The following is a 10,000-nucleotide window of genomic DNA, read 5'->3' on the forward strand; positions in this document are numbered from 1 at the left end:
CTGGTCTATTTTTCCTTCTTTTCCACCATTATACTTTCCACCCTTAGTGGTGAACTAGAATGGTTCCTCTCCGTTTCTTTGTCTCTCCTCCCTTTCTTTCTTTCTTTCTTTCTGTCTTTCTTTCTCTATTTCTTTTTATCTGTCTTTATTATCTTTATGTCTTTCAGTCTACCGGTTTGCCTGTTTGTTTGCCTGTCCATTTTTCTCCCTCTTTGTCTGTCTGTCTGTCTGTCTGTCTGTGTCTGTCTGTCTGTCTGTCTGTCGGTCGGTCTGTCTGTCTGTCTGTGTCTGTCTGTCTGTCTGTCTGTCGGTCGGTCGGTCGGTCGGTCCGTTTGCCTGTCTGTTTACCTGCCCGTCTGTCAGTCAGTCAGTCAGTCAGTCAGTCAGTCAGTCATTCTGTTCTTCTGTCTGTCTGTCTGTCTGCCTGCCTGCCTGTCTGGCTGCCTGTCAGTCTATCTCTCTGTCTCTCTGTCCATTTGTCCTTATGCCTGTTGGTCTCACATCTTTCTGTCTCCTTCCCGTTATCTTCATATGGACTGAGAACAGAGGACATAAAAAAGTGGACAAAAACGAAGGTGCACAAAGATAGAATGTAAAAATTCAAAGCGATAACTACGAACATGCAAACTGTTTGCCTTCACAAATACTATACCTACTTCAGCTTCATCATCCTGAAACCCCCCACCCTGCCTTTTAACACATGCTCTCCCTATACACATACTCTTCAATGCCTTTATCATGTATATATCTTCATTACCTTCCACGCTGGTCATGCATCTAGTGTACCATATGCGTTTTCCAGGTCCACGAATTTTTCACCCTTTGCCTCCCATCATCCATATGATTATACCATTCATTCCTATTAAGTGAGAACACATGGTCAACCTGCCAGCCCTCTTTGCTAGACTTCATTTTTCTCTCACATCTAACCCCGTTTTTTTTTTATTCTGTCAGTAAAGATTGTAGTATACGCCTTCTTTGCTATGCTCAGTAAATATATATCTCTTTATTATAGTGCTCTTTTTTGTGTCCTCTTTAATTTTTTGAATATAAAGATTCTTTGTTTTTCTTCATTTTCTCGATATTATTCCTTCTGCCCGACGTCTCTTGAAGATCCTTAACAACTAATTTTCTTCCATCCTTATTCGTCATTTCCTTCAATATCCTATCCATTCTTATCGCCTTCCCCTCACTCAACACTCTCATAGCTCTTGACTAGTGTATTTTCAATCATTCCATTTTGGTTTCCCATCAGTCTATTTTCAATCATTCCATTTTGGTCTTCCATAAATCAAGATGTATAATATTGCCTCCACTCAAACATTTATAAGCTTTAGTTGGTTTTGCATACGTATGGACCTATCAAAGTACACCATCTATATTCCTTACATTTTTTTTTACATCTCTAAAACCAACCTTCTAGTTTGATTCCCTCTTTATCACGAACTTGCCTCCCTTCACTCAGTCACTTCAAACCAAGATATCTCAATCTTCTGAAACTCTTCGGATGTCTCCATCCCTAACTTTTTTTTCTATTATATATGAAATGAATAAAATGAATGAAATGAATGAAATGAATGAAATGAATGAAATGAATGAAATGAATGAAATGAATGAAATGAATGAAATGAAATGAATGAAATGAATGAAATGAATGAAATGAATGAAATGAATGAAATGAATGAAATGAATGAAATGAATGAAATGAATGAAATGAATGAAATGAATGAAATGAATGAAATGAATGAAATGAATTAAACTAATACAATGAATGAAATGAATTAAATGAATTAAATGAATGAAATGAATGAAATGAATGAAATGAATGAAATGAATGAATGTGATGAATTAAATGAATGTGATGAATTAAATGAATGTGATGAATGAAATGAATGTGATGAATGAAATGAATGAAATGAATGAAATGAATGAAATGAATGAAATGAATGAAATGAATGAAATGAATGAAATGAATGAAATGAATGAAATGAATGAAATGAATGAAATGAATGAAATGAATGAATGTTGAAATGAATGAAATGAATGAATGAATGTTGAAATGAATGAAATGAATGAATGTTGAAATGAATGAAATGAATGAATGTTGAAATGAATGAAATGAATGAATGTTGAAATGAATGAATGTTGAAATGAATGAAATGAATGAAATGAATGAAATGAATGAAATGAATGAAATGAATGAAATGAATGAAATGAATGAAATGAATGAAATGAATGAAATGAATGAATGAATGTTGAAATGTTAAAAAGAATGTTGAAATGTTCTTAGAGAAATCTAGATTTCTGTACGCAAAGTTATATTCTATTATAATTATTCAAATGGAGGCTGGAGGTAGGATGTATAAGGAAAAATAGCCCAGTGTGATAGCCCCTTTAGATAACTCATTCGTTCTGATTGATATATTTCTGCTTAATCTGTTGACAAATGATTTTAGAACTTTCCGTAGTACCTCCCCGCTATCAAATGTCTCACGACAATAATTAAATTTTCACGTTTTTTAAATCCTTATTTAAATCCCCATTAATCCCCTTTGAATCCCCACCAAACATTTGCTTTTTTTTTTATTATACCTCTTTTTTATATATTTTTTACTCCCTTTTACTTTCCTTGTTACTCTTAATTTAACATCTCTCATTTCGTGGACCGGAAGGTACCCATAAAATAATTTTCGAACATTTGTGTCCAATATTCTCCTTTTCAAACTTAAGCTCAAAACATTGTTACATTGGAGTATAATTGCTTCATTAATTACATTAATCCAGATGTACTTTTTAACTCTTTTCTCCCCACAAAGCATAATTCATTCAAAATTATATCACAATAAAGACTTCCTCCATCCATCTTACATTACAACAATATCATATACTTATGCTTCTCTGTTTCAATTTCCAGTTCTCTCAAGATTATATTAATAATTATCTTTAAATTCCTTCATTCTTTAAAGGACCCACGACTAGTATCTGCTAGAGCCTAGAGCCGGGCTTCTCAACCTATTTTCACGTATACCCCGTACTTATGCAATGCTGTTATCTAACCTCCTGGAGATGACTTCAACACTAAATTTAATCATTTTTCATCCACTAACTGCTAGTAGCTTTCGGCTGGCGGCCACACTTGTGAACTGCCGTAGCCCAATAAGGTTCCATGAACCACAGGTTGAGAACCACTGGCTTAGAGGGACGTCTAAGAGAATCACCTCCCTGTCAACTGTCTTCAATATCTATCATCACCTAAGCATCCTTTCGGAAGTGATTTTCCGAAGGGCTGATATTCGATCTCGGGGGCACAGAGATTGCTCCCTTCGCCCACCAACTACAAGTCGGTGATGTGGAAGAAGTCCCATAGTAATCCATCACTTTTTTTTTTTTTTTTTTGTGCCTGAGGAATCTATGCGTATGCCCAAGGTCTGTTGACAAACACACACACACACACACTCACAATATATATATATATACATATATACATATTATATATATATTATATATATTAATATATATATATATATATATTATATACATTAATATATATATATATATATATATATCTCTTTGTGTATGTGTGCGATTCATCATGGTCTTGGATCACATGTTGAACTTGTGATCGACAGCTATTTCCCTCCCGGAAAAGAGATCATAGCTCATATATGACCGATCTATGGGTAATGCTGTGACCTTACACGCACACACAACCCCCAACTCCCCGCCTACGGGAGTTGGTATAACAACTTACAGTGCAGTCATACTGAAATTATTCGAGCCCTGGGCTGTGTGTGTGTGTGTGTGTGTGTGTGTGTGTGTGTGTGTGTGTGTGTGTGTGTGTGTGTGTGTGTGTGTGTGTGTGTGTGTGTGTGTGTGTGTGTGCGTACGTGTGTTTGTGTGTGTTTGTGTGTATGCGCGTCTGTGTGTGTGTGTGTGTGTGTGTGTGTGTGTGTGTGTGTGTGTGTGTGTGTGTGTGTGTGTGTGTGTGTGTGTGTGTGTGTGTGTGTGTGTGTGTGTGTGTGTATGTGTGTGTGTGTGTGTGTGTGTGTATGTGTGTGAGTGTGTATGTGTGTGCGTGTATGTGTGTGCGTGTATGTGTGCGTGTATGTGTGTGTGTGTGTGTGCGTGTGTGTGTGTGCGTGTGTGCGTGTGTGTGTGTGCGTGTATGTGTGTGCGTGTATGTGTGTGTGTGTGTGTGTGTGTGTGTGTGTGTGTGTGTGTGTGTGTGTGTGTGTGTGTGTGTGTGTGTGTGTGTGTGTGTGTGTGTGTGTGTGTGTGTGTGTGTGTTCAGGTGCGCGCAGGTGCGTATGAAGTTTATCATAAATCCAGAATGTGATTCGTGATCTTTCGTGCTGGTAGCCCACTTTGAACCTTGTAAGTCATGTAAGTCTCACATGCACCGTATTAAGTCAATTAAATGAGCATTTTTTTTTTCTTTCTCTCGGGCAACATTGTTAGAGGATTTTTATTCAGGCTGATTGTTAAAGAGGTGACCACCATGAAATATCAGATAACCTTAGCATGACTAATATATGGAACAGCGTGAGGTCTGTGTGTGTGTGTGTGTGTGTGTGTGTGTGTGTGTGTGTGTGTGTGTGTGTGTGTGTGTGTGTGTGTGTGTGTGTGTGTGTGTGTGTGTGTGTGTGTGTGTGTGTGTGTGTGTGTGTGTGTGTGTGTGTGTGCTCCTGTACGTAGTGATATATGTATGTGTGAGCATACATTAATATGTGTAACTGTATGTGTGCATGTTCGTACACATATTTGTGTATATTCGTGAATCTACAAAATGTGTGTGTATGTGCTTGGATATGTTTATCTCTTGGTATATATGCATCCTTGGATTTGTCTATGACGCCATCTATATTTATAGCGTAAGTGAGTTATTCTACCAAACACCCTTAAAGCTTCTTGAACGTAAAACACACAATTCCACGACCATATTTCTGGGGCTCTACATATAGTAGAAGCGCGCTCAATCCTCATTAAGCAGTCAATTAGGGGTTTTTATACTCGGCAATCGCGAGCCCATCAGCCACAAAAGGACCGTAAACTACAATCATTGTGAGTTGTGCTCAAGTCCGCGAGATCAGCTCCAACGAACTCTCGGATAGACCACACCAGTGATGCAAACAGCTGTCAGCATCGATAACGCAACCCCGACTCGTATCTGACGGGACGCCGCCGGGGAGTCTACTCTTCTCAGTATTTTATTTATTCATTTTATTACTTTTTTTTATTTCTGTTTCTTATTTCTATTTTTTTTCTGTTTTTGTCTTGATATTTCTCGTTTTCTTTCTGTCTGTCTGTCTGTGTGTCTGTCTCTCTCTCTCTCTCTCTCTCTCTCTCTCTCTCTCTCTCTCTCTCTCTCTCTCTCTCTCTCTCTCATATATATAATATATATATAATCTTCATTTTTTCTTTTTCTATTTCATTCTCATAATTTTCCTTTGTCAGTTTTTCTGTTTTTCCTTGTCTATTCTTTTTTTTTTTAATGTCTCATTTTATTATTATTATTTTTTTTTTATTCTATATATATTTCTAACTATATCCTATGATGAATAGGTCCACATGTGTACTGACTATAGAATATGAGGAAAGATAAAAGAAGCTGGATTTAGTTAGTTATCAAGTAAAGATATTACTATTACTATTTCAAGTAAAGGATATTAGTTTAGTGTCTAAGCTTAGCCAGGTCTAAGTGTCTAAGCTCACCAGTAAGGATATTACTATTACTATTTCAAGTAAAGGATATTACTTTAGTGTCTAAGCTTAGCCAGGTAACAAAATCCCATTAATGTCTTTTTCATAATCATAAGCTTTTAGCTTGACGAAGATTACTAAGAAGAAAAGTATTCCCTCGTCCATTATATTCTATATCTTGGTTGAATTTGTCTATCGGCATAAGAAGAGATAGTATCAAATGAAAAAGAAAAAATGTAACAAAAAAATTAAAGAACAATAAATTCATTAGCGTCATTAAAGACAGAAATACCAAATTTACTGAGATTACCTCCCACAATTGGTAGTTTTGAAGAAAAAAAAAAGTAACACAAAAATGTTGGAGAACAACAACCAACTTTTCAGTGACGTGATACACATTAATCTGATTAATATCAAATTATTTTATTAAGCTCTAGGAAAGATTTAAACCAAACCATATTTTGTCCAAATCCTTTGCCACAAACTAGAAGAAAAAAAAAATATATTGAAACTTCAGAAAAATTGAATCAACGTCAAGGCTGTTGTACGTCCATATAACATCTTTTAATTACATCAAACCTAAACCCAAGTTATTTCAATTAGATTTCCTAGTTATGATCCCATTTGTATTGGAAAATGTGTAGCTTTGTACATTGATTTCTGGTCACAAACTTTGAGGGTCTCAATACGAAAATGGTTGAAAACAGATACTTATTATCATCAGCTAATGGGAAGTCCCAAACAAACTTAAAGATTTTTGGTATTTGTGAACTTGAAAGGGCAAAATCAAGGTCGCAATTATTTAAATGGAGATAAATCGAAAGTCACTGCAGATAAACATTTGGTTTTATCAACATATAGGAAATCACATATGGTGCCGTATAATATTTAGTGTGAGAGAGCAATTCAGAACTAAACTGGACTAAAATGAATTATGCGGTGCGAGGTTTGCCGTGCCTGGCACTTGGTAACGGGGCAGTTTGTTTGAACTTGGTCGAGATTTCCTTCCCTGATGTTTCTGAATAAAATATTTTTTTCTTTCCTTCAGTATTTTCTTTTATTTCATTTTGCCAATAGTTCTAAATTCACGTTTGAGAATATATGTTTTTTATTCTCTAATAAATATTCAAGCTTAAGTGGAAGGAGAGCAGGAATGTAGTTTTCCACAAAGAGTTTCTTGCAAAAGCTCGTTTAATTCACTTCAAACTGTCTGCCTAAAGGTCGACACGGGTATGTGGTGATGAGAAGGATTACAAAGGATTACAAAGGCGGAGCATGCCGACAGGAGACCTTTTGGTCCATATCTAGGTCGGATGCGAAAAAATCATAATAATAAATTAATAAATAAAAACTATAATAATGTAAACAACAAATAAGATACATAAATAAATGCATAGGTATAGTTAGATAATAAACAAACAGGTAAATAGTAAATAATAATAAGTTGACATATAACTAATAATAAATGAGAATCAAACAGACAAATGATAACAAAGCAAAAAGAAATAATGTAAAATAAATTATTATTACAGCATCTTGCTTAGGTGTTTATCTAAATGATTCTTAAAGCTTTGAACTGAAGTACATTGCACTACCTGTGCAGGAAGTCGAATAGCTGCGACGAAAGCTGTCACCACTGGTTTATGGGCTTGGACTGTTGGAGCATGGAACAAACAGTCACTGCTGGTTATCATAGAGAGATGTGGGACTCGAACCTTCGACCAGAAGGATACGAGACCCGCACGCCTCCTATTGCGCCACTAGTTTAGTATCCCGATACGAGTTCCGATACAACTAAATTTCCGATTCCGATGAAGGATTATCAAATGTAGTTTGTTTATAAAAACATTTGTTTACTAAACCAACGGCAGGGCCTGAAATTAACCATGAACTGTAATAATTGCAAATATTGAACTCACACTCGTATGGGCATCGTAAGTATCGGGAGTCTTATCGGAATCGTTGAAAATTTTGGTATCAGCCCAGCGCTATCATATGCAAATGTTAAAAAAAAAAATAATAATAATAACAGAAGAAGGATTTGCCACGAAGAGAGCAAACAACTCAGGGCAATGGACCACTACACTATTAAAGCCGAGTCTTACAAATTCAGGACACTTCCTCAAAGTAACATGACTTCCAGATTCATATCAGACTGATGTCATTCAGTCTTATTCAATTGAAGAATAAACTTCAGGAGACTGAACGGAGGCTTTAGATAGAAATCGAAACTTCTCAATAACAGTAACTGCAATAGAAGGTTCTTTAAGCCGAATAAATAGCCTGTTGGTGTCCACAATGGGTATCATGTTTCCTGCAGCTCAGAGGGAGGGGGGATACCAGGTACCTTTCTTATGAATTCTATTCTAAACGAGCTTCTGCCATGTACGGATCTCATGTTCCTCGCCATGACAATTATGGCGTCATTCTTGTTCTGTTCCCATGACGATAACCGGACTTATTCTTTCCCCAGCACCCCCACCCCGACGCCCACCCACCCACCTCTAACCCCCCCTCCCCTCCCCCTCCCCTCCCCTCCAATCCACCCCTTTCCTAACCCTTTGGATCTCACACCTGCGTATGCAAGCAGCTGTCGAGGTTAACTGGTGGGGAAGGACAGGAGTTCTCTCAACAACCGCCTCCTTCTGAAGGGGAGGAAAGGGAGAGAGAAGAGGGAGGGAATGGAACTTGAAGGGAGTCGATGGAGGGGGAGGTGGGAGGTAAGGTATTCGATGTGGGAAGGTAGGGTGGCCGCGGTTTGGGCGGGTGGGAACTGGGGAGGGTTGGAAACGGAGACGGGGGAGAGAATAGGGGAGGTGGGCCAGAGGGAAGAGGGAGGAGTAGGAGGAGAGGGTGGGAGGGAGGGAGGAGGGGAAGTCACTGAAGGAGCAACGTGAGGTTCGTTTGGGTCAATTTCCGTCACTCGCGTGTGTTGGGGATTAATGGGAGAGGAAAAGAACTCGGACAGCGAGGGAGTGGAGAGGGCACTAACGCACACGTATTCACGCACACACATACACAAATACACACACACACACACACACACACACACACACACACACACACACACACACACACACACACACACACACACACACACACACACACACACACACACACACACACACACACACACACACACACACACACACACACACATGTACCACTCATGACGTAGTGGTAGAGTTCCCAGCCGCCATTACGGCGGTCCGGGTTCGAATCACACCCAGGGCTGAAATAATTTCAATATTGCTGCGCTGCAATTTGTCACTCCAACCCTCGTGGGCGGGGAGTTTGGTGTGTGTGTGCGTGTAAGGTCACAGCATTACCCATAGATCATATATGATCTCTGAGCTCTCTTCCGGAGAGAAATAGCTGTCAATCACGAGTCCAACATGTGATCCAAAGAATATGGTGAATCACACACACAGGTACACATTAGTACCACCTACAGGAGATCTCTGGTTTGTCATTTACAGTGCAAATGGATAATACACTCTTCATCCTGAAGGAAAAAAACTTTTTTACAAATTCAAGAATAACATAAGTTCACTGACTATCAAAATACTGTCGTTTTTAATACAACATTTATCAAAGAAAATCCCATTCATTCGTTCACAACACACACACACACACACACACACACACACACACACACACACACACACACACACAATTATATATATACATATATATATATATATATATGTATATATATATATATATATATGTATATATATATGTATACGTATATGCGAGCAATCACATCACCGTGATACAAATATGCAAAATAATCACAGGAGAAGGGAAACTTTTGGAACGTAAGTACTTTCGTATATTACATCTTCAGACTTAATGCATTTCGTCTGAAGATGTAATATACAAAAGTACTTACTGTCTACGAGTTTCCCTTCTGTGGTTATTTTGCACTCACACACACACACACACACACACACACACACACACACACACACACACACACACACACACACATATATATATATATATATATATATATATATATATATACTGTATATATGCATAAATTTCACAAGTCACACGTGATTCAGAAATATGTAGAGTCCACTAGAACATACGAACATAAGAAAATAATAAAGGAGACTGCAAGAGACCATAAGGCCTACACTAGGCAGATCCGTATCCATCACCACCTGTCGTCCCCATCCATAAAGTTGTCTAATCGTTTTTTAAAACAACTGATAGTTTCAGCGCTTACTACATGGTTACTAAGTTTATTCCATTCATCGACCACCCTATTAGTAAACCATTTCTTGCCTAT

This window comes from Oratosquilla oratoria, chromosome 24 (genome assembly GCF_046742065.1).
Source record: "Oratosquilla oratoria isolate Oo_2021 chromosome 24, ASM4674206v1, whole genome shotgun sequence".
Classification (NCBI taxonomy): Eukaryota; Metazoa; Arthropoda; class Malacostraca; order Stomatopoda; family Squillidae; genus Oratosquilla; species Oratosquilla oratoria.